Raw genomic sequence first — 25,166 nt, 5'->3', positions numbered from 1 at the left:
GAACCCGACGGCGGGTCTGGCCGCTGTGCCTCCTTGGCCGCGGCCGCCCTTGCACGGGTCCGCGCGGGGAGCTGGGCCGAGACCGGCCGCAGCCCCCGACGCACGGACTTCCTGCCCGGCGTCTCCCCCCGACTCGTCCCTAGAGGCTCGGGGGCGGCGAGTGCCGTGGACCTAGCGGTGGGGTGCGGGCGCCGGGGAGCCGGGGGCTCCTCTAGCGCCGGCAAGGACGTCACTTTGAGCGAAAGACAATGTCAAGTGCAAGTGAAGAAAAAAAGGAGAGGAGTACGAAGTAAATGTACCCAGGGCGCGTTGGACACTCTTACAACGGACACTCAGTCGACGGAAACCATCAGTTGAGGGTCGGGGGTGAGAAAACCTGATTTTCTGTTTACTGAACCGCCTCCCATTGCTCCAGAATTTAACCCCGAAGGAGCTTCGAGGCACCGCCCGCACCGTAAATCCCTGGGACTCGCACCCCGCAGACCGGCGTCCCGTGCCGCCTCTCAGACGGGCGCCCCGAGGCTGGCGCTGGCCCGTCTTTCCCTCCGGGCCCGCCTGAGGTTCCCGGCCGAGCCCGACCTTGGCCGTTCTTCCGGCTGCGCCCAGGAGAGGCCTGGAGGCCTGGGCCCGGCGCCGCTTCGGGTAGCAGGGCTCCGGGTTGGCCGGGGACGCAGCCCGGGCGCGAGTGCGCGAACGGAGCCGCGCCACTCCCGCCGCCGGGCGCAGGTGGAGGTGTTCTGCGGGCCGCTCACCCCGCGGCCGAAGGCGGGCCGGGCCCCCGGTTACCCGGGAAAGGTCTATTTTCGGGCCTCCCTCCCCCGCCCAGCGTGCGCCCTCCCCTCCTCCCCTCGGGTACAGTTTGTCTTTTTCGTTTTCTTTCCTCGACGCTTCTCGGTTCCTCCATCCCTTTGCGGCACGCGCCCACCACCAACGCCGCGGGCGAATTGGAGGGCTCTATGTGCCTGCCCCGGGGGTGTCGCCGCGGGCCCCGGGGCCGTCTCCCCTACGGGCCGGGGACCGAGGGGGGGGCCGCCTTGCCGCCAGGAGCAGCGCGGGCGGGAGATGCGCGGAACGTCCAGGACGGGGAGGGGGCCGCGCCAGCGCCCGGGCCCTGCGTCCCTCCCCATCTGTCGGACCAAAGCTGCTGAAGCTGCAGAATTGCGCTGGCGCCCGTCCACCGGCTGCAAACAAAACCAAACAAAACGCGGCGAAAGGAAAAGCGAAATGGCGCTGCTGAAAATGGAGCCTCGGCCTCTAGGACGTCTTTCTTTCCTCTGTCTCTTACTTCGTCTACTTCGTGTTTCTAGTCCTTCAACGCCCCTCTCCTCGGCTCTCCTCCCTGTAATCTCTACCCCATCGCCCCTTTGCTTTTCTGATTAACAATCTCCTTTCCCCGCTTTTCCTTCTTTCCTTTCCCCTCTCGGTTCCTCCTTCTCCATTTTGTGTCACAGGCGCTTCTCTTCTCAGTTCCCTTTCTGGGCTCGCGCTCCCCCGCCCGTCTCACTTGATGTTTTCTGCGTGTCGGGGAGCGGGGGTGGTAGGGACGGTGAGGCTAGGTAGTGAGTGGGTTTGGTAGAGACAGGTTTTATTTAGAACCCAAACAGCTCCTTTAATTAGCCGTACGCTCGCCCTGCGCCCTCGTTCCCCGAGGCTCTGCGCCCGGACTCGCGCGGCGCCGTCCCACCAGCCAGGCGTCACCGCCCAGGAGGCGGCTCAGGGCTTACGCAGAAGTGAATACCTTTTTATATATTTTAAGCTTAGAATATCGTTTTTGCAGTGATCGTGAGCGTGGCATACTTCGGATAGGTGGATCTCATTTTCCCAAGGGACTTCTAAAGACCATTTTAAGAGAAGCGTGCAGAGAAGACAGCAATATTAATCACTTTTTCTTGTTTTCTTTTGAGCAGAGGGAACCCCAAGCACTAAGATACTTATGTTTTTAAGGCCAGACTTTTTTGAAAATGACTTTTTCTTTTACACTCATAGTTGACTTTGATCCTTTAAAAAAAAAGAGGGTGAACTCTTTCAAAAGAGACCGATGCTTTTGAATACATAACACCCCCCAATTGTGGTTCTCGGATAGTTTCTCTAGACGCATTATGATTTTGAGGTTCAAGGTCTCTAAGCGCTCTTCAGTGAAACAGTGGGAAATATGTTGCTACGTTAAAAGAGCAGAAGGTGATATTTCCTGATTGTGCTCTATCTTAGTAGTAGAGAGTGTCGGGGTTTGTTTTTGCTTTTTTTTGGGGGGGGGCTAAGGGGGAATTGGGCAGAATTTGCCTTGGTTCTGTTAAAGAACCAGCTGATAGAAGCTATTTCAAGTGAAGAGCTTCAGTCAATACGAATCTTAAAGCAGTGACATCATTTTCTGACCTGAGTTCGTCTTTTAGTCATGGTAGAAAGGTTAGTCTCCGTACAATATTTGAAAATAAACTGATTTTGCTTCCCAGTATATTTAGTACCAACTACACTTCACTTTATTCCCAAATCTTCTGGCCAGTTTCACCTCCTCTAGAGGTCTGTCAGAACCATATCCTCCAGAAGAAAATACAAGTGCTCCTCCCGTATGTGATTCTAATGCTCTTGGAATTATTTGAAAAGATGTCAAACTCTTACAAGGAGAATCTTTTAAAAAATGTCTCAGGTTAGTATTCTTTGAAAGAATCTTAGAATGGTTCTTTTTTAAAATTACCTTCCTTGGTTTTCATTTATTGCTTTGATTAAAGTTAGGTTATGTTCATATCTTACTTTCAGACTATTTCTTTATGAAAGAAAGGAGAAAGGAAGTAGGTCTTGCAAGAACTAAACCAATGGAACTAGGCCTTATTAAGAGCCTAAATCTGTGAATTGCTATCCTCATGATATGTTTATCAAATTGAGTTTTGCATGTGTTTTTCTCTGACTCAAATAGTTGACTTTATGTCTTTTAAAAATAGGTTTTAATCCAGGCTCCTGCTGCTTTGTTATGCTTTTCTCCTGGTAGATGAACAAATAAAATGAGTCTTACTGGAAGGGTAGGTAGATTTTCTTTTTTCCAGACAAGATTTCTAAAAATAGGCAAAGTTAGAAAGTTATTATTACCCTTCATTTTAATTGGAATGATTCAGTACTTAATACCAAGTTAATACTATTAAGATGTTATTTCCTGCTCAAAGGAGATAAATTAAGTCACAACTTAGTTTATTTTAGATGGACAACTTTGTATATAAGCAAGTGGGGCTAGAAAAAAGTATCATATATTTAGATATCTAGATATATAGTACTAGTAATGTTCAAAGCCCATCGAGGCAGTGTATTGGGGAGAAGGGTATAAATCAGACATGGTATCTGATGTTGAAGAGTTTACAGTTTGTAAGGAGGGATTAATTCCTTCTTTATTTTTTCTCATTTAAAAACAAACATTCATATGGACAAAAATAAAATTAGATCCCTACCTTACTCTACACACAAATTAAATTTCAGATAGACCAAAAACCTAAATAAGAAAAACAAAACTTTAAAAATATTGGAAGGAAATACAGGAGAATATCCTTATGACCTTGGTGTAGGGAAGGATTTCTTAAAACATTAAAATGCACAATCTATAGAGGAAAGGATAAATTGAATTATGTTAAAATAAATCATATATATATGACAAAAGACATCATAAAAGGACAAATGGAGACAATATTTCCAAGACATGAACTTGACAAAGGATTAATATTCAGAATGTGTGAATAGCATATAAAGAATTTAATAATTTACACATGAATAATCATGTAAGTAAAGGATACGGATATACACATGTGAAGTAAAAGTATAGTGCTATTACCAGGAAGGATACATATTGACTTCAAAAGTGATTTCCTTTTGGAGAAAAGGAAGGAGGGGAATAGGAAGGAATCCAAAGGGGGTATCAATTCTTTATAAAAAGATCAGAGCCACCTATGGCAGAATGTTAACCTTTTTGTTGTTTGTACTTTATCATAAGATTATTATAATTGGACTTCCCTGGTGGTGCAGCGGTTAAGAATCCGCCTGCCAATGCAGGGGACACGGATTTGAGCCCTGGTCCGGGAAGATCCCACATGCCGCGTAGCAACTAAGCCCGTGTGCCACAACTACTGAGCCTGCGCTCTAGAACCCGCGAGTCACAACTACTGAAGCCCGTGCACCTAGAGTCCATGCTCCACCACGAGAGAAGCCACCGCAATGAGAGGCCTGCGCACGGCAATGAAGAGTAGCCCCTGCTCGCTGCAACTAAAACAACAAAAAAAGAAAGCCCGCGAGGAGCAACAAAGACCCAACGCAGACAAAAATAAGTAAGTAATAAATAAATGTATTGAAAAAAAGATTGTTATAATTTATTTAAAAATCTTTGGAACTTCCCTGGTGGTGCAGTGGTTAAGAATCTGCCTGCCAATGCAGGGGGCACGGGTTTGATCCCTGGTCCGGGAAGATCCCACATGCTGCAGAGCAACTAAGCCCGTGTGCGACAGCTACTGAAGTAGAGCCTGGGCTAGAGCCTGGGCTCCGCAACAAGAGAAGCCACTGCAGTGAGAAGCCCGCGCACCACAACGAGGAGTAGCCCCCGCTCGTGCAACTAGAGAAAGCCTGTGCGTAGCGCAGCAGCAAAGACCCAACACAGCCAAAAATAAATAAATAAATTTATTTTTAAAAAATTTCTAACATCAATTCCTAGTGCAAAAAACAAACAATGACACTTTTCTTTTTCTTAGTAATAATCTTTGTAGGATGTTGTTCACATATATGATGACAAAGTAAACACCATTCCTTAGTATTTTTCCTCTACTGTGTTTGTTATATGATGTTCACATCACAGAGATTTCCCTAGTTTGGTGTTTCTCTGTTGTAAGCTTATTTGTTTTCTGAGTACATTTAGTGAGAAGAGAGAAACATGTTTGAAACTATGAATAAGCATAAGAGCATTTATTCTTATATGATCTAATCATTAAAAATGCTTTTAAAAGGAAGTAAATTAAAAACCTTCCACACCATTATAGAAACACTTTTGAAAAATCAGTCTCAGGCCTAGCATGCAAGATGTTACTTTGGCACGTCTAATTTTTTTGTGCAGATTATCAGGAATTGGTATTTTGGAAGTATATATGTGGTCTCGTGTTCTCATTCTACATGGCAGGAGTTCATACAATGTATATTTCTACCGTTGCTACTTTTCACTAACAGAAGTTTTGTTTGCTTGTAACTTTCCCAGGGACTATTCATAGTATGGCAGCACTGAAATGATGTAATATTTCATTTGCTTTGAGACTTTATGTTTGTTAGTATTAGGCCAACAAGCATGGGGAAGCAGCATGGTTATTGTTTCGCTTACTCATGTGTGAGCTGAGCGAGGGGCGTTCCCACATGGTATGAACTCCTGCCGTATGCATTGGTGGGCGACGCCAATACAATCATGTCAAATGCAAGTGCCGTGAGACGCATTACTCTTTGGGCACATATGGCTCCTGCTCATTATGCCAAAGTAACCTTCTGGAAGTCCTAAAACTTTACTCAGAAACCTTTTATGACTCCCTAATGCCAACAGAATTACAGTCCAAGTCTCTTCTCTGGCAGTAGAGGCCCCTGTACCCTCATTACACTTGCATTTCCAGCCTCATTTCCAAAGACAACTGAAATAAACTGTCTTTTAGCTGCTAATCTGTATTATTTGTACTATGTTTATTAAAAAGAGGGGTCTATACTCACTTGTCTCTCTTTTCTTTCTTCCTGTATAAATTAGAATGTAATAGAAAACCCAGCTGAAACAGAAGGTTGTTTTTTGTTGTTGTTGTTTTTGTTTTTAACGTGACAAGAAGTCCGTGGGTAAAGAGTTGCTAATATTTTCTCAGCGGTTCAGTGATGTCATAGCTCTGAAATTCACTTGACCTTTACCTCATGGTTGTAGAATGGCTGCTACACTTCAAGTATCACATCTTCACCGTGGGTGCAAAGGTGGGAAGGCAGGCAGAAAGTTTATTCTTCATCAGCCTTAGCCTTGTAGAGGAGGTAAAGTATTTTCCAAAAACACCCCACCAAAGGATTTCCTCTTACATCTCATCAGTCAGAATTTTGATATAGTTTAGGAACTGGGCCCGTGTTTCCACATCAAAGGGAATCTTCTCGATGCCTAAAGAAAACTGAAGTTCTGTATAGCAAGGAGGAAATGCGGGAGTGGTTTTTACTTGGTAAGCACTGCCACGTCTCCTAGTTTGCACCTCAGCATGTGCAAACCAGTTTGTCCCTGTCCCTCTCTAGAAACATCTTTAACTGCTATCATCAGTGACTTTTGGACTTTTTAGTCTAATGGACACTTTATTTTCTAACTTGCTTGAGCTTCTTGTGGGGCTCACCCACACCCTCTTTGAAATTTATTCATCAACTATCCATTCATCACTTGCTATGTATCAGGCCCTCTGCTAGGTGAGGAGAATACAGAACCAAATCAGGCATAGTCTTGGCCCTCCACAAGTTTATAGTCAAGCGGAGAAGACAGGTGAACAGGTAAGTGCAAAAATATTAGAGGTGCTATGATAAAATGAGATAAAGTGGGGCACAGAGAAAAGAGCAGTCATTTATATAACTCAGGTGCTAGGCCCCTTTTCAGGGATTACAGCCATTAACAAAGACAGTCTTACGGTTGCTTTGTTGGTTGCCTCTTTGCCTTCTGCCCTAGAAAAATACAGACCTCTATAGAAAAGGGGGAGAAGATGAGGACCACGGGGCTGGTCTCTCCCCTTTCCTTGGCCTGACAAATACATGGGAAATTCTGAAGAATAGTCAACCAGTTTTTTTTTTAACTTCAGATTATCCAACTCATACAGAATCCACCCAGTGTAGGGGCTGTGGAGTGACTTCCTTGGTTTGTTTACTTCATCTTGTGTTCTCTTAAGGGTATCCGGTCTCACCCCTAAACCCTGGGTAGGCCATGTCTCTACTCTGTTACAGCCAGAGTCTGACCACTCAGGGTGGCAGAAAGGACATGTCTGGAGAGATGCAAGTTTGTCTGCTGGATTGAAGAGTAGGACTAGGGAAGAAGACAAGGCGTGATGAGAGAGATGAAGCTGGAGAGGTGGGTACCAGTTTATGTCATGCTAGAGGGTTTGAAAATATTTGGTAGGTCATAGGTACCCAGACTTTCTCAGTTCACTGCACCCTTAGTGTCTCTCTAATTTTTTCATGGTACCCTAGGCCAAGAGAAATAACAGTTCCATTCATTACGTAGTTAGTTCCAAATGCCATAATAGTGGTAGTTCGTGTGGTGTCTGATAGATGTTGCTGCGTTTCCCTCAAAAAAATTAAATAGCCTATAGCAAACCTGAGTTCACTGTGGTGCCCAAGGGTGACTTGTGCATAGTGTGGGAACCATGGTATAGGTTATTGAAACTTTTTCATTTAGTAAATTAAATATTCAGTTTTGTGTTTTCGAAAGATCACTCTTTCAGTGAATTGGAGGCTTGTATGGGGTAAAGGCATGATGGGAGGTAGGGAGTTAATGGCAGCAGTTTACGGAAGAAGTGATTAGGCTGTAACATGCGGCACACTAATGAGAATGCTGTTGGATCTAAGATATCTTATGGAGGTAGAGTGGATAGGATTACCTTATCAGTCGGTTTTGGGAGAGGGAAAGAGATAGGATGATTCCTAGATTGCAGGTTGGGTTAAAGGGTACATGATAATAGAAATGTAGGAAAAACATGTCTTGGGAGAAAGAGTTCCTTTTCTTGGCATGTTGAATTTGAGAGGTTTCTTAAGGACAAGATGGATATATGGTGTTGGACCTCAGGAGCAGTTCTGGAAGAGAAATGTAAATTGATAAGTTGTTTATATAGAGATTGGGGTTGGCACCATGAGACTAGGGAGGAAGCATGCCAGTTTAGACAGTCAACGGAGGAAGAGGCTCCTGCAAAGGGGATAGGACCAGGAGAGGGGTCACGAAGCTTGTACAAAGCAGTGTGTTTGGATGAAGCCAGGACTCTACTCTTACCATTCTGTTCTATGGACGTCTGGGTCTAACTGTTTCCTGTGGTGGGATCCCCTGGGTAGAGCTTCATTGGGGCAGCATCACAAAGAACTCTGACTGATCTTCGTGCTGCAGTGGAGACGGTGGAGTTGGGAGGGTGAGGGGCTCGGGAGAGGTGAATGGCACATGTCCAAGGAGGGTTCTTTGCAGCACCGACTCAGCCTTATGTCCAAGGAGCCGCCCATTCTGGGCCCCCAGGAGAGGAGCACCATTTTTATGCCCACATTTTAAGAAAAAATAAGGTAATGGTCTGTTTACAGTATCAAATACAATACAGTGATAAAGTAAGAAGGAGTGGTGAAAGTCCATGGAGTCTGACAATTTGGAGGGTCTTGGTGACTTATTGAAATACTTTTCTGCAGTAGAGGGAGGCAGAAACCCAAGGAGCTCAGGGAACAGCAAGGGAGACAGTCATGTAAACAGATAATAACAATGTAATGTGATAAGATACAAGGTTTCCTATCAGGTAGGGTATCTTTCTCCTGCCTCTATCATTCACTAACCACTTCTTATCAGTGCCTGTCACTGGCAGGCTGATCTCTGACGGCTCTGAAACATCTGTTCCCTGGGTTCCGTTCTAGTTCCTCTCTTCTCTGCTTGCTCTTCCCCAGCAATTTCCTCCCATCTTAGGACTTAAACCAGCACCACCAGACACTTGATTTCTCAATCTATATCTCTAATTCCCTGACTTTCTGACCTTGAGTTCTGCATTTCCAGAAACATGCATGGGACTGGGCATGTGCAAGGTTTTCAGTCACCGTGTACTGATTTAAAATTTGATCCTAAATAAACATAATACAGAGGTAGATTTAGATATCAAGCCACTGCATTTTACAGAGTGAGTAGGTAAGGAAATGTTTCCTGCCAGATTTGTCATCAAATTTCAGTAATTAACCGGAAACCAGGTGACAGTTTCAACACGAGAGTTGGGTTAGACCCCGCTAGTCACAGTGAACAGTAGATTAGAATACACAGATTTGCAAATCAGAATGCAGGTTCCACTGCTAACTTTGGGCAATTTTGCTAATTCTCTGTGCCTTCATTTCTACACTAGTAAACAATTCAAAGGCACAGTTATGTTTCCTGTTTCTGTTTATTTTAATTGAGATATAATTTGCATACCATAAAATTCACTCCTTTAAAGTGTACAATTAAGGGTATTTACAGAGTGTGCAACCATCATCACTGTCTAATCCCAGAATATTTTAATCATTCCCCAAAGAAACCCCATGCCCGTTACCAGTCATCCTCCAGTCCCCCATTCTCCAGTCCCTGGCTTCTGCTTTCTCTGTAGATTTGCTTATTCTGGAGATTTCATACAAATGGAACCATACAATATGTGGTCTTTGAGTCTGGCTTCTTTACCTTTGCATGAAAAAACAAATCAAAACAAAACAAAAAACAGCATGAAGTTTTCAAGGTTCATTCATCTCATAGCATGTGTCAATACTTTATTCCTTTTTATGGTTAAATCATATTCCATGAATTGGACATAGCACATTTTGCTTGTCAGATCGTCAGTTAATGGATTAGGTTGTTTCCATCTTGAGCTATTGTGAATAATGCTGCTGTGAACATTATTGTATGAGTTTTTGTGTGGCCCTATGTTTTCAAGTGCTTAGGAGTAAAATTGCTGGGTCATATGGTGACTCTATGTTTAACATTTTGTTTGTTTTTTGCGGTACGCGGGCCTCTCACTGTTGTGGCCTCTCCCGTTGTGGAGCACAGGCTCTGGACGCGCAGGCTCAGCGGCCATGGCTCAGGGGCCTAGCCCCTCCATGGCATGTGGGATCTTCCCGGACCGGGACATGAACCCGTGTCCTCTGCATCGGCAGGCGGACTCTCAACCACTGCGCCACCAGGGAAGCCCTATGTTTAACATTTTGAGGACCCATCAAACTGTTTTCCAAAGTAGCAGTATCACTCTACGTTCTCACCAGCAATGTAGAAGTGTTCCAGTTTCTGCACCTCCTGGTCGACACTTGTTATTGTCCATCTTTTTTTATTATTGCATCCTTGCAGATGTGAAGTGATATCTCATTGTGCTTTGATTTACATTTCCCTAATGACTAATGATATTGAGCAGTTTTTCATGTGTCTGTTGGCCATTTGTATAGCTTCTTCCAAGGTATGTCTACAAATCCTTTGCCCATTTTTAAATTGGGTTATTTTTCTTTTCATTATTGCAGTTTAAGAGTTTTTATATTGATATATTCTGGATGTTAGACTCTTATCTGATACATAATTTGCAAATATTTTCTTTCATTCTGTGGGGTTTTTTTCCCCTCACTTTCTTGACAGGGAACTTTAAAGCACAAAAGTTTTCAATTTTGATGACATCCAATTTATCTATTTTTTTCTTTTTTTACTTGTGCTTGTATTTTTTTTTTAAAGAAATTGTTGCCCAATCCAAGGTCATGAAAATTAAGGCCTACGGTTTTTTCTAGTCATTTTATGATTTTAGTTCTTACGTTTAGGTCTTTGATCCATTTTGAGTTAATTTTTGTATATGGCGTGAGTTAGGGATCCAACTTCATTCTTTTGCATGTGGATACGTTGTCCCAGAACCATTTGTTGAAGACTGTTCTTTCCCTATTGAATTGCCTTGGCACACTTGTTGAGAATCAGTTGGTTACAGGTATCTGGGCTTTCAATTCTATTCCATGATCTCTATGTCTATCCTCATGCCAGTACCGCAACTGCAATTCCAGAACTGTAAAGTGAATTACATTGAAGACATTCTTATTCTCAAATTACTTGATAATTCAAGAGACTTGTCAGTTTGGATTTTCTTTCATACCTTATTGAAAAAGAAGCCTTGCATTAAAGTCTCCCATCTAAAATAAGTAAATTATATGCATAAATCTAAATTTAAGTGCTCACCTGCATGAACCTTTTATATAATTCTACTTTTACGTTGATGATATGGGCTTTGGCAATTTCTCTGTGTATTCTATGAAGCAGTTAAAAAGTCAATTATGAACTGAGACCTTCAATTTCTTATTGTTAGAATGCTTAATGTTAATTTAAAACCTAGTGTACAACTTCAAGCAAAAGCCTTCAAATTATTAATTTTAAAGAAATATGTATTTGTTATGCCTGTGAACTTAGACAAACAATTTTTTTTTTTTTTTTTTTTTTTTTGCGGTACACGGGCCTCTCACTGTTGTGGCCTCTCCCCTTGCGGAGCACAGGCTCTGGACGTGCAGGCTCAGCGGCCATGGCTCACGGGCCCAGCCGCTCTGCGGCATGTGGGACCTTCCCAGACCGGGGCACGAACCCGCGTCCCCTGCATCGGCAGGCGGACTCTCAACCACTGCGCCACCAGGGAAGCCCAAGGATTTTATTTTTGAACCACAAAACTCAATGACCATTCACTGAGGGCTTCATCCCACCCAAGAATCATAGGCAACGGTTGTTCCACTTTCTGGTGGCTATTTCTCAGGAGATGAAGTGTCAGGTCATAGTGATTCAGTGAACATATAACTGAAACAAACAAAGAAGAGGTACAGTTAGGGGACTTTAAAATAAAATTTAAACTATTATTTCAAGAATATTCCTGTTTAAATAGTTGAGACTCTACATATGATGTTGAGGAATCCTGAGAAGTTCTGTTTCTGCCAAACTCATGATCGACATCACTCATCTCTCTGTGCTTCTTCTAGCCTCATTTTTTTTTCACTTTACCATTATTTCAGATTGATGTTACAGTATCCAGTATACTAAATGTGTTAGAGGGAGCAAAAGCACCTAACCTGAATCTAGTCATCAGGAAACACCAGACAACCTGACATTTAAGGACATTTTACAACATAACTGGCCTGTACTCTGCTGAAATGTCCAAGTTATGGTATGTAAGAGACAGAAAGAGACACAGACTCAGGAACTGTTACAGATTAAAGAAAACTGAAAGACAGGACAATGACATGCAAATTACGATCTTAAATTTTCTTTTGCAATAAAGGACCTTATTGGAACAACTGGTGAAATTGGAATAAGATCTACAGATTAAGTCCTAACCCTAATAGTGCCGTATCAATGTTAAGGTCCTAATTTTGATCATTGTTCTGTGGTTATGTAACAGAATTCCTTAACTTTAGGAAACACACTGAAGTATTTAGGGGCTATTACATCTGCAATTTACTCTTAAACAGATCAGAAAAAATTAAATATTGAGAGAAAGAAAGAGAAAAGGATAAAGTCAGTGTAGTAAGATACTAACATTTGGGAAATTTGGTTGAATTCTTTGTACTATTCTTGCAACTTTTAAGTCTGAAATCATGTTTAAAAAACCTTTAAACTAGTGGAAGATTTTTAAAGTCTCCAAATTATTTTTAAAAATGTCTATTGTACAGTACTCAAGAATTACTGTGCACTAAAAAAAAAAAAAAAAAAAAAGAGGCAGGATAAACTAGCAGTTAAGTGAGTTGTCTGGAGAAGGATGCCTGAATTTGAACTCTCCCTGTCACTTACTAGCTGTGTGATTTTGGGTAAGTTACTTAACTTCTTAGTTTCTCTACCTGTAAAACAGGGATGATAATAATGGAACCTACTTCACAAGGTTGTTATAAAATTTGAATGAGTAAATATTTGCAAAGGCCTTGGAACAGTGCCTGAAACAAAGTCTTATATACGTGTTTGTTAAATGAATAAGTCTAGAAGAGCACTTCAGCCTTAACGGTACCAAAATCACCTTTAGAAATAGCAGTATTTTAAACTTTAAAAAAATGTTAAAGTTTTTCTAGAGACAGTCGATTTGGATTCTTATTAGTCTCTTCTTTGATCAGCTTGGGATTCCTGTTGCTTCCTTTGATAATCTCTAGTACTAATTTTTTAGTCAGCTTCATATTAGGAACCTGTAAACTCCACTAATATTTTAGAACAAATATTGAATATAGATAGCTCTTTCACTTTCACTATTATTTCAATTATTCAGTACATTTATTTAGCATGACTAAGTCAAGTGCTGTGGGAGGTATAAAAATGGATAACATTTCTGACCTCAAGGAGTATATAGGTTAGAACGGAGATTCAATAGGTGCAAACATGGCCACAATATAATGTGAGGTTTGGCCAAGGAAGAAGTGCTAGATGGTTTACAAGAGGGAAAGATTTTATCTAGTTGGAGGGATCAAGAAGGATTTCATAGGATGAGGCCACTATATGAGCTTGAAGGAGAAGTAAGGCTTTAATAGGCAAGATGACGAACGAAGGATATTCTAAGTACAGGGATGAGTGGGAAAAAAAAAAAAGGTACAGCAACAAGGAACAGCAGGTGGTACCTTGGGCAAGTTATTTAAAGTTTAAATAGGCTTGGGGTTTAAATTTTAAACCATTATAAGCCTTAGTTTCTTTATCCATAGAATGGGTATAACAATAGTATCCATCTTACAGAATAGATGAAAGATAAATATAATGCATGTATCTGACAGTAAATGCTCATTAAATGTTATTTTTTTTGGTACACATTTATTGGAGCTTACGTTTTATGTAGGGAAATTGGAACATGGAATGTATTGGATTAACATTAAGTAGTGAAGGGACTTCCTTGGTGGTACAGTGGTTAAGAATCCGCCTGCCAATGCAGGGGACACGGGTTCGAGCCTTGGTCCGGGAAGATCCCACCTGCTGCAGAGCAAATAAACCCGTGCGCCACAACTACTGAGCCTGAGCTCTAGAGCCCACCAGCTACAAATACTGAGCCCGCATGCCACAACTAATGAAGCCTTCACACCTAGAGTCCGTGCTGTGCAACGAGAAGCCAGCGCACTGCAACGAAGAGTAGCCCCCGCTCGCCGCAGCTAGAGAAAGCCCCTGCGCAGCAACGAAGACCCAGCGCAGCCAAAAATAAGAATAAATAAATAAATAAAAATTTAAAAAGATAAAGGCTTTTCTTATATTGGGTCAGTCACAAAGTCATAGATTCTACCTTTGCAACATCTCTAAACTTTGACTTTGTCTCCTCCTTTCCACTAAATACTTTTTTAAATTTTTATTTATTTATTTTTATTTTTGGCTGCGCTGGGTCTTCGTTGCTGCGCAGGGGCTTTCTCTAGCTGCGGCGAGCGGGGGCTACTCTTCGTTGCAGTGCGCTGGCTTCTCGTTGCACAGCACGGACTCTAGGTGTGAAGGCTTCATTAGTTGTGGCATGCGGGCTCAGTATTTGTAGCTGGTGGGCTCTAGAGCTCAGGCTCAGTAGTTGTGGCGCACGGGTTTATTTGCTCTGCAGCAGGTGGGATCTTCCCGGACCAAGGCTCGAACCCGTGTCCCCTGCGATGATGTCAGGATTTCAACTTGGGCTGCTGGAAGAGTGATAGTGTCCTTAAAGGGCCACAGGGAAAAGATAACTTTTACTCTACATCATAAACACAGGGCACTGGGCTAGTGCTTTATTCGTGATCTCTCATATTTGAAGAACATCCTTTGGTGGGATCATACTTTATACAAGAGCACTTGTTGTTTACAATGTTCTAGGATGAATCATGTTGTAATACTACCAAACCTTTCAAATATGGATCTACTTGAGCTTGCTTTATTTTTTTAATTAAAAAATTACCTAAGGTAACGTTTATATGCCTTCAAAAATTCTAACGATGCTATGGTTAACTATTCATTGAGTGAACAGTTCATTGACTACCAGCTCTTTACCAGGTACCATCTCCTCAGTGATTTGGTTAACTTTAATTCAAGGTTTCCTATCCATTTACAGGAAGTAGCTGCAAGGAGGAGGCTATTCCCAGGGCTTTGGTCTGTACGCACTCCCCATACCTGAAATTTTATTGGAACTGTGGAAATGGGGCAGTGGTTTTACTTTTCACTCTGCCTTCAGTGGGACTCCCTGGAAGAAGTGCTGTGCCAGTGACTGGTATTTCTCCTGAATAAAGCATCTTGGCCTTAATGACCGCAGGTTTGGATCCTCTGGTTTCATCTAAATTATACCCTCTGATTGATTTAAGATGTTATTTTTCTTTCATTTATTTTAAACAGAACTACTGATCTTTGAAAAATTTAAATAGCATCTGTACGACAATTTGGAAGCGAAAGAAATATAATGTGTTATTTTCCAATAGGGTCTATGACTAAGGCAGGGCAGCTATTAATTCTACGGTCTCTGAGTTCGAATGGAGTCTCCCTTTGGCGTCTGCTCATTCTCTTTATTCTTTTTTTTGCGGTACGCGGGCCTCTCACTGTTGCGGCCTCTCCCGTTGCAGAGCACAGGCTCAGGACGCGCAGGCCCAGCGGCCATGGCTCACGGTCCCAGCCGCTCCGCGGCATGTGGGATCTTCCCAGACCGGGGCACGAACCCACGTCCCCTGCATCGGCAGGTGGACTCTCTCCACTGAGCCACCAGGGATGCCCTCTTTATTCTTTTGAAGTAAATGAAAAGAGGATATCTGTTCTGATTTTTTTTTGTTTTGTTTTGCCGTACGCGGGCCTCTCATTGTTGTGGCCTCCCCCGTTACGGAGCACAGGCTCCGGACGCGCAGGCTCAGCGGCCATGGCTCACGGGCCCAGCCGCTCCGCGGCACGTGGGATCCTCCCGAACCGGGGCACGAACCCGCGTCCCCTGCATCGGCAGGCGGACTCCCAACCACTGAGCCACCAGGGAAGCCCTGTTATGAATTTTTTTTTTTTTTTTTTTTTTGCGTTATGTGGGCCTCTCACTGTCGTGGCCTCTCTCGTTGCGGAGCACAGGCTCCGGACATGCAGGCTCAGCGGCCATGGCTTATGGGCCTAGCCGCTCTGCGGCATGTGGGATCTTCCTGGACCAGGGCACGAACCCGTGTCCCCTGCATCGGCAGGTGGACTCTCAACCACTGCGCCACCAGGGAAGCCCTGTTATGAATTTTTTAAAGTTAATTTCTAATGGGTGAGTTCACAAAGGCAGGACTGGGAATTTGTCAGTGCATTCACTGTATAGACGGGATAGCAAAAAACTTGCCTCCAACTGCTCCTGTGAACACGAACACATCATGGAAAATAAAAGGCTGTGGCTACCTCATGGATGGTGGTGTGGTCAAGTGGCGGACTGAGAGGTAGAACCCGTGAAAGTTTCTGAGATACCCATAGGGTCTTCCTGGAGCAGTTTTCCCATGCTACTGAAGAAAGTGGAAATCTGTGCTGCTCCCAGACCCTCCACTCCCCACCATTTCTAGCTGGATCAAGGATTCTATTGGTCTGGACACAGTTGAAATCATCGATATTGTTAGCGAATCATACTTTTTCACTACTGAGATAAGCAATGATTAATATTTTCATTCTGGATTATTTGGTAAAACCATCGAAAATGATTTCTACCTCCAAAAGAGAGGTTCATGAAGAAAAAAGACTATAATTTTTAATAATTTTGATTGAACCCATTAGAATAGAATATCAGTATATTATTTCTGCCTTAGTTTGCCTTTTCTCATATACCATGTCTGTTTAATTAAAAATAAAATGGAGATTATTGTCTGAATAATTTCACAAAATTTCCCAGCTGACACAATTTTTTAAATGATGGAAAAAAAGATATGATATTCTAATATACCTGTCTCAATTTTCTTATTTTATGTGTAGACCCAATTTAGTGGTCAACTATGGGAGAAGTATGCTCTATGGCTACTGCTCTGTGTCATGCTGCTACTGGCCTGCTAAATTGATAACTGACCCTTAGTCAACAATTTTGAATGAGATGATACTTTTTTTAGTGAGTAGGAAATATCATTTAAGCTTGAGCCTGCTTGGAAGGATTTGACTCCCCTTTACTATACATCAGTTTTAAAATGTGACTTCAGTTAGTTTTGAAAATTGGTCTCATAGTTCTTCTCTTGCTCTTAGAGACTCCTGGTTCAGCATTCTCTCTCTCTTTTAAATTAATTAATATTGGCTGCGCCAGGTCTTAGCTGCGGCATGTGGGATCTTTAGTTGCAGCGTGTGGACTCTTAGTTGCGGCATGCACACAGGATCTAGCTCCCCGACCAGGGATTGAGCCTGGGTCCCCTGCATTGGGAGCGCGGAATCTTACCCCCCTGGACCACCAGGGAAGTCCCCAGCATTCTCTTTTAACTGATTTCCTGGTGCCACAATCTTCCATTTATTGAGATGATTTCTCTAACTCATTGATTTCTTTTTACATTCTAACTGGATTTTTCATTTTTAACAACTCAATCCTTTTGAAATACAGGAATCGAAAAGAATTAAGGTCATGCACAGTTGTGTTAATGGAAATCCTGTGAGTTGCCTCTTCTGTTGGTTTGAAGCTGGAGGCACATCTTCTGATAGCCTTGGGTTCATGCTTCCAGGAAGATCTATAAATCAGTGTAGTCCATCTTGCCTTGGATGTCAAGACAGGTGGATCCCATTTGCAAGATGTTCTTTCTTTTTTTCCTCTCTAAGAAGGAAATAAAATATACAGGCCCATTAATCTGCAGAGGTCAGCTTCTTTGATAGGGCACATTCTTGGAAAAGTTAGTTGCAGTTCATTGTGTATGATATACAAAAAGGGGGCAAGATGCCCAGTCCTCTTCACTTTTAGCAATTACAAAGACCTAAGTATTAATGAAGCTTTAAGAATCATTTGTTGTGGGTTACCCTGAAATTTCAGGAAAAATGATGTATGTTTCTAAAGTTAATCCAGGGCTTCCCTGGTGATGCGGTGGTTAAGAATTCACCTGCCAATGCAGGGGACACGGATTCTATCCCTGCTCCGGGAAGATCCCACATGCTGGCGGGGCAACTAAGCTTTTGCACCACAACTACTGAGTCTGTGCTGTAGAGCCCGCGAGCCACAACTACTGAAGCCCGTGCGCCTAGAGCCCGTGCTCCGCAACAAAGAGAAGCCACCACAGTGAGAAGCCTGGGCACCACGATGAAGAGAAGTCCCTGCTCCCCGCAACTAGAGAAAGCCCACAACGAAGACCCAATGCAGCCAAAAATAAATAAATAATAAAGTTAATGCAGTGGGCTTAATTTGTCTTTAAAAATTGGGCATAGATATTAAGGCCTAAAATGAGACAATCACAAAGATTTAGATGACAACACATGCTTTTATTTTTGTAAATGGGCATTTTGCATAAAAGCTGCATTTGATATACGTAATTGGAGTGAAATGTTGATATTCCATTCAATATGTTTAATATTTATATGTTCTTTTGAAGTATTTACAAATGGAGAGACCAAAAGGCAAAGCTCATGAACCGTGGACAGAACAATTTATTTTCTTAAAAATATTAACAACTGGGCTTCCCTGGTGGCGCAGTGGTTGAGAGTCCACCTGCCAATGCAGGGGACGTGGGTTCGTGCCCCGGTCCGGGAGGATCCCACATGCCGCGGAGCGGCTGGGACCGTGAGCCATGGCCGCTGGGCCTGCGCGTCCGGAGCCTGTGCTCCGCAACGGGAGAGACCACAACAGTGAGAGGCCCGCGTACCGTAAAAAAAAAAAAAAAAAAAATTAACAACTACAGAACCAGGCTGAATTTTAAACAAACAATGATCCTCACATAGAAAAAAAATTTTAGCATACAATGAGCTAATTATTTCTTTCTGAATTATTTTTTTCTCATCAACTGTTTCTCAACATCTCTCTTTTTTAGAAGTTAAAATGTTAGTATGATGACTGAAGTGAGGAAAAGAGATTGGAGCTTAAGATAGTCACATGAGTAGAACTGTTCCTAATATTCTAAGCAGCAGAGTAAATATTGAATGAAGGGGTGGTGAGGTACTAGTTGCAGTCTGTTCTAACTGAATAGTCACAAGCACAGTAGCAGAGGAGAGAATACTCATTTTGGTATTCAGAGAAGAAAAACCAGTGCCTAATAGATTTAGCTCACATTAACAGGTACATAAAACATAAAGTATGAACGTAGCATCATATAACGAAATCAGACTCATTATATATTCTTTATAAGTGCTTCCTAGTTTTTTTTTTTCAAATTTAAAATTTTCAAGTGCACTTCTAAAAGTTTTTTGAGACCAGAGTGGTACAGCTTGGTATGAATTCACAGCTGTTTGATATCTCAGCGCTTTCAAGGAACTCCACTAATTGGTTCCAAAGCCAATTTAAGTTGTCTTAACAAGCCACAGGAACTCAAAATGTTGACTGGACTAAGGCAGGTCGCATACAACTTCTATAAATCATGATACGAATTCTTTCTCAAGGGATTCTGGACAGAGCAATTTAGTAACTTAAAAGTTTAAGTACAGAGTTGTCAAGTGGAAACTAGCAGTTCTCTGAGGCGGGAATAGGAGAAAAAAGTGCCTGGAGTTTTGAAGAGTACCTCAAAAGGCATCAGGAACTATTCACACAAAGGGTAAGATTTTCATGTAGGGTATTTACAGGGATGTAACGTTTGCCAGAGGTGTTTCTGTGTTAGGGATTTTCAGGCGTTAGTCATAAATCATACTTTTTTTCTTCTCTAACTTCTCTTTCCTCAAATTGGGTTATATATATCCCATGAAATGTACGTTTTAAGTGGCATGGCTCAAATGTGGGTGTACAGGCTAATTCCAAGGAAAAAACAAGAGCGGATTTAGCAATGAACTACAGCGTACAGGGATGAAAGAATGTGACTGTAGCTTTTCCCCCAATGTCCTTTACAAGTAACAAAAAAAAAATAGTGACAAGTAATTGTACTATAGTTAGTACACAACAAATAGGAAGTGCATATACGTATTTAATAATACCTGAAAATAAAAATAAACAAGGCAAATACAATTCAGATGACCTTGGGAATGCTACGCAAGTAAATTATGAAGATGAGTGAGCAAAGTACTGGACAAAGAGTTTGAAATAAAAGGAAAGTTTCTCAACTCATAAGATTAAAGATTAAAATTTTTATTTCCCTATAAAACAAACATAATAAATAGTTATCTCCCTGAAACAAAACGTTCCAAATGGGAGGGGTGGGGAGGTGGGGGGGAACAGCAGTATTTTAATACACGTTGCAATCTGAAATTCTGCTTGATCTTGCTGTATTTTATAGTTTTCCAATATGCTTTAAAGGTGGAAAATAGAGTTAAAGGGTTAGAAATGTTAAGTGGAAAAATCTGATTTTAATGATAGGCATCAGGGAGCAGAAAAGAAACGAACAGTCACACGCTGCCTTTATTATTCTTCATAAAGGTTATGGCTGGAGAACGCCGCCACATCAGAGTCTCTGTGGCGCAATCGGTTAGCGCGTTCGGCTGTTAACCGAAAGGTTGGTGGTTCGAGCCCACCCAGGGACGCTTACCCCTTTTACAGGCGGGTGCCCGGTAGTTTTGCATAAATCATGGAGTTGAGGCCTCTGGGCAACGCAGGCGTGGATTTCGAGGGTCCGGAGAAGAGAAACCGCGGATCTCACTTCGCGATCCAGCAGGGGGTGGCTCTCCAGCTTCCGGGCGCGCTGGGGCCCCTCCTCCAACCCCGGCGGCCGGGTGGGCGCTTCCTGCCGCCCCGAACAGGCGTGTGGGTCCAGCTCCTTAAGGCCCCCGCATCCTTTCGCTTCCACTCCCTGGGTTCCTAAACTCCGGCCCTCTTCCCCCTCGCTCTTTCCCGAAACCCCGGTCCCACAGCTCCCAGCCCCGCCTGGCCGGGCTCCCGCGGGCCCTGGTCAGGCAGCGGCGCCCAGAGCGCGCAGAGGCCGGGCGGCCGCCGCGTTCCGGCCTCGAACTCGCCGCCCCGTCTCCAGGCGCGGCCCGAGCTGGCCTGGTTCTGCTTCAGGACCCCTGCGATGTCAGAGGTCGACTGAATGTATGTATTTAGTGTCAAGTTCAAACTGTACGTTGACTTAAAACGCTCCAGGTTTTTTATCTGTTGGTTTTTTTTTTTAAACTAATGTTGAATTGTGCAGCATTTCGTCTGTTCCCCGTCAGCGTAAACAAATATTCCCATAATTTAACTTAGACTAACCCTCGCATTGGTAAACTAAGAAATGTTTGTCATAAAGCCTTTGTGTGGACACTATTGTAAGAGCATTTGTATGTTATAGTTTACTTTTTCTACTAAAGTTTTAGAATTTAATAGAGAACAGAGTAAACCTGCAAAATGTCCCATATATTCAGAAAGGGAGAAAACTTTTTTTACAACTGTATCATTGTTACACTTAAAAAACCCCCAAATTATGAGAAAGATTAAAGTGAAACTGCTAACATATTTTGCTTCGACATTCTATAAGCATATTACCATTTATTTCACAAAAAATGCAAAACTCTCCAAAATCGTTACCTTGTACTTTGTTCTCTAAATATATGCTGCCTTGGTGACGTAATCAGTTTCACCATAATAATTAGTCTTGGCCACAGATTAATTTGAAAGACGGTTCTGGAGGAAAGTGGTATGTCTTATTCCTGCAAGTATGTAGTTATGCTCTGCTTTATGTTTTTCCCCACGTTAGCATATTAATAAAGGCTAACATTTTTTGAGTGCTTACTACTTGCTAGGCACGATTCTAAGTGCTTTCCTGGATGAAAGTGTGAGATCCGTGCAACAACTCTCCCAGGGAGGCCCTATTGTTTCCACTGTATTGGTGAGCCAACTGAGGCTCCGTGCAATTGAGTGATTTGCCTGGTCACAGTTAGTGCCTAGCACAGTGCAGATTTAAACTCGAGTTGTCAGACTTCAGAGCCCATGCTTCTCACTCCTGTACTACCTACCCAGAAGTTCTCTCCTCTAAAATAGAGCTACTTGATTGATTCGTTAATTTAAAACCAAAGGTGATACTTTAATTGGTTTTTCTAAAGTTTCATTAATATTTTGTTCCAAATCTCACGAAGGAAAGAAAAAACCCCACTGAATATTCATGGAATACGAAAGGGCATTAAGTCATGTGCCGCTTCATTTTATTGAAATGAAAACTGTGTGGGAACATGAAATCTTCATGTGGAACATGTCTTTGGAAAACAGTTTGATAGCATTTGTGTAGAGAAGACAAGATTAGAAATAAAGGCAGGTTGGAATAGCCCAGAGAAAATATGGAAGAGAAAGAGAAAGAAGAATTGGTTCAAGCCAAGCGATGGGGGCTAATCTGGTGTCTAGGGATTCTTGGACCCCAGGCTGATGTTTGGCAGTTGGGGAGCCCAGACAGACCCCTATTTTAGGACCCATTTGTGAGAGAATACCAGTATCTGCACTTGACAGATGCCTAGGTGGTAGTTTTAAACTTGATCCTAAATTTCTAAGTATGTTCTACTTCACCCTATTTGGGAGATTAATGGGATTTAGTGGTCAGAAAATAAAGAGAGAGGATTACATGAGAATGGAGGTGGGATGAGGACTGCAAAACCGCCCTCTCATGTAAGTAGTTGATTTTATTATGTGGTCAGGTACTTAGTGAATTTCTTTATGCTAGGCTGTTGCATACAGATAAGATAGGTGGGAAACATTTTTTTTAGTTGCTTAATTATTTATGGATGTGTTGGCTTTGTACAATGTGTATTGGGTATAGATGTTGTAATAAATGCTATTTCTGGCGAGCGTTATTTTGTTCCTAGTTTCTTGGGTCTGTAGTACCAACCAAGCCCAGAATATGTTGAGATCATTTAGGACATTAGTTAAAGGCTGAAGAGCATTTAAAAGGCTTTGCTGAGCATCTGAGCATGTAAATATGTTCCTGATAAACATTTGTATACTTAAACTTCATATATAAAATCAGAGGGAAACTCACTGAAGTAATGCAGTAAGAGGTGAATCAAGTGCTGTGGTTTATGCAAGCTTGTTAGAGAAGGTAATAGTCATGTGATTTCAAATAATTAATAATTTAAAGTGTTTTTTATATTGTAGCATTTCTTTAGATAATGGAGGTTGGGAGGAGACCACATGGCTAATACGTTTCTGTGTTCATTTGTTAACACCTGTATCTGATGTCATATGATACAAGGTTTAGGGGGAATAAGACGTTAAGCTGCCAGAGAAACACAACTACCTTTTTTCTGCATTCATAATATATCCTAATGAGTAATGCCAACATGAATTTTAATTTTATTTCTCTGAATTTTGGTGGAGGTGATGCCTGAAATATTCAACTTATTGCTACAGCCAGCAGAGCAGGGGTAAATTGGTGGTAGAAGAAGCCATAATGCATTTAACTAGAAAATAGTTTAAGAAGTTGAAACCTTTTACATAATTAAGAATGTTAATTTTATCAGCTGCAGCACTTCATTTAAAGTGCTTCATGTTGAGCCCCTTTGGTGGTGTCCATGCAGTCTGTGTTTTTGCATACTGAAAATTGTGTGTGTGTTATTTTACATGTATTTGTGGTTTTTAAAATTAATTTTTATTAGAGTATAGTTGATTTAAAATGTGTTTCTGCTGTACAGCAAAGTGAGTCAGTTATACATATATCCACTCTTTTTAAAATAATTGTTGAACTTACAAGAATGATGTGAGAATAAACTATATCTGTAAAATCGTAGTACACAGCTCAGTTTTAAATTGTTTTCATAGCTTAAATTTTTAAGAGAAGCCACTCGAATTTTCATTGTTCAGTATTTAAACTACAAAATGTAGAGACTCATATCCTTAAGAAAACTCTTAAAATATAGTTTTAAAAGAAACTCTTTATTAAGCTTAAATACATACCGAAACGTGCACAAATCATTAGGAGTACAACTGAAGAAATTTCTACAAAATAAACACACCTTTGTAATCAATATCTTGGTCAATATGTAAAATAATGTTAGCATCCCAGAAACCTCCTCTTGTGTTTATCCCAGTCACCAAAATGTAACTTTTAAATTGTAAACATATGGATTATTAGGTTGAAATGTGAATTTTAAGTTGTCATAGATCAGGACTCAAAAATAAATTTGCTACCAAACCCTATCAGATAAGTATTTACACATAAAGATTGGGAAAAATAATGGAAATGAGAAATCACTTTTCCATGCCTACTCACTTTTGACTTAATCATCTATGATAGACTTGGGACAAATAAATTTGTGCTATTAAGCCAGAAAATATGAGAAATTTACTATTTTTTTGAAGTGTTTACTTTTGTCTATAAGCAAATAAAATGCACTTCTACCCCCACCCATTAAAAAACATTAAACAAAAACAACCTTCTAGAAATTTTGGCATTAAAATTAATTTTTTAGTTTTGAAAATACATTTTAAACTTTAAAACCAAGGTGAGATTTGAGATCAAAAGGTATAGTAAGAGATGATGACTCCTTGGTTTCCCAAATAATATATTCTAAAATCTTAAGAATTTTAATCTGGAGTCCACCATTGGAGGAACACAAATAGTGGTCCTGTTATTTTGAAAGTATGCATAACTATAAAGGAAAATCTAATCTCTGTGATAAAAAGCTATGTTTAAAGTTGTGGAAAGTCAGTTTTGAATACCACTGAGGAAAGCCATTCTAGAAAGAGCCAACATATAAGAATCTAGAGCAAAGTTTTACTTTCTTCTAGCAAAATTCTTCATTGTTATTATTAAAGTAGTGTATGCCTAAGGTTATAATAATAAGTATATGTACAAATTTAAGTACAGTGATGTTTACTGCAACATTATTTATAATAGTGAGAAATTACAAACAAGATAAAATATGGAACCCTAGTGGAAATGGTGAAATAAATTATGGTATGTTATTTAAACATTGGAATACTATACAGCCATTTACAAAATGTGTTTCAGGAAAAAAAGCCTTTGGACAATGTTAAAATATTGCATTAGGTATAAGAAGGTAGATTCAAAACTATCAAAAAGCATGATTCCAATTTTGTAATGAGACTGAATTACTTACATAGATGATCTACAAATATTTCTTGATGGTGAATACCATCAAGAAATATTTATAGATCTATACCAAAATAAGATTACACCAAAATAAGAATACACCAAAATAAGATTATCAGTGATTTTTGTCTTTTTTATACTTTACTTTCTATAAGTAAGTTCTTTATTATCTGTAATGAACATGCATTATTTTTATTTGTTAAATAACATTTTTTATAACATAAAAATAATACCTGAACTCATACCGTATATAAAATCTTGAAAATTTTTTCTCTCTTAAAATTAACATTGAGGGAGAATAGGGAACTCAGATATAAGCCTTTGTGGGTATGGTCAATGATTCTCAACGAGTGCCCAGACCGTTTAATGTGGAAAAGACAGTCTTTTCAATAAATGGTGTGAAGAAAACTGGATATCCACATGCAAAATAATGAAGTTGGGCCCCT

General features: G+C 41.2%; 1 protein-coding gene, 1 long non-coding RNA gene and 1 other non-coding gene across 7 annotated transcripts in view; all 3 read left to right on the top strand.

Annotated features, from left to right (window-relative positions):
- The first annotated feature begins 71 nt into the window (after nt 1-71).
- LOC132526895 (uncharacterized) lies at nt 72-14,929 on the top strand. Of its 5 annotated transcripts, none has more exons than XR_009542752.1 (5): nt 72-366; nt 2,501-2,644; nt 3,971-4,301; nt 6,894-7,072; nt 14,733-14,929. It is a non-coding gene; the product is annotated as an uncharacterized LOC132526895 (long non-coding RNA). The 5 variants fall into 5 exon arrangements; XR_009542749.1 differs by lacking the exon at nt 72-366 and adding an exon at nt 570-726; XR_009542755.1 differs by lacking the exon at nt 72-366 and adding an exon at nt 748-795.
- Nucleotides 14,930-20,156: 5,227 nt separating this feature from the next.
- On the top strand, nt 20,157-20,230 carry TRNAN-GUU (transfer RNA asparagine (anticodon GUU)). Its single transcript has one exon. It is a non-coding gene; the product is annotated as a tRNA-Asn (tRNA).
- Nucleotides 20,231-20,480: 250 nt separating this feature from the next.
- The window catches only part of DNAJC1 (DnaJ heat shock protein family (Hsp40) member C1), a 366,483-nt gene continuing 361,797 nt past the window's right edge, over nt 20,481-25,166 (top strand). The window contains exon 1 of the mRNA XM_060161504.1: nt 20,481-20,735. The gene's annotated coding sequence lies outside the window, so the exon portion shown is untranslated. The remainder of the gene's footprint in view (nt 20,736-25,166) is intronic.

This window comes from Lagenorhynchus albirostris, chromosome 1, assembly GCF_949774975.1.
Source record: "Lagenorhynchus albirostris chromosome 1, mLagAlb1.1, whole genome shotgun sequence".
NCBI classification, from domain to species: domain Eukaryota; kingdom Metazoa; phylum Chordata; class Mammalia; order Artiodactyla; family Delphinidae; genus Lagenorhynchus; species Lagenorhynchus albirostris.
The sequence above is the reverse complement of the archived record's forward strand: the minus strand, read 5'-3'. Positions and strand labels throughout refer to the sequence as shown.